The sequence below is a fragment of the Colobus angolensis genome, unplaced genomic scaffold, assembly GCF_000951035.1.
Source record: "Colobus angolensis palliatus isolate OR3802 unplaced genomic scaffold, Cang.pa_1.0 Scaffold168, whole genome shotgun sequence".
Taxonomy (NCBI): domain Eukaryota; kingdom Metazoa; phylum Chordata; class Mammalia; order Primates; family Cercopithecidae; genus Colobus; species Colobus angolensis.
Genome location: NW_012114799.1, coordinates 5574396 through 5574868, shown reverse-complemented (window position 1 = coordinate 5574868; position 473 = coordinate 5574396). Strand labels below are relative to the sequence as shown.

At 44.6% G+C, this 473-nt stretch overlaps 1 protein-coding gene across 1 annotated transcript in view; it reads left to right on the top strand.

Moving 5' to 3' along the window:
* LCT (lactase) overlaps positions 1–473 on the top strand; it is a 56535-nt gene that overhangs the window by 29220 nt on the left and 26842 nt on the right. The window lies entirely within an intron of this gene.

Genomic DNA, 473 nt, shown 5'->3' with positions numbered 1-473 from the left:
CTCCCAAAGTGCTGGGATTACAGGCTTGAGCCACCGCGCCCGGCCTATTTTTTAAATGTTTTTCTTTCTTCAATAACACTTTAACCTTAGCTTACTGTAACATTTTTACTTTATTAACTTTTTAATTTTTTAAACTTTTTTACTCTTTTGTGATAATGCTTAGCTTAAAACAAGCACATTGGTCCAGGTGTGGTGGCTCACGCCTGTAATCCCAGTGCTATGGGAGAGTCGCTCGAGCCTAGGCGTTCAAAACCAGCCTGGGCAACATGGCAAAACCCTATCTCTATAAAAAAAAAATCAAGGCCGGGCGCGGTGGCTCACGCCTGTAATCCCAGCACTTTGGGAGGCCGAGGCGGGCAGATCACAAGGTCAGGAGATTGAGAACACGGTGAAACCCCGTCTCTATTAAAAATACAAAAAAAAAAAAAAATTAGCCAGGTGTGGTGGCGGGCGCCTGTAGTCACAGCTACTCA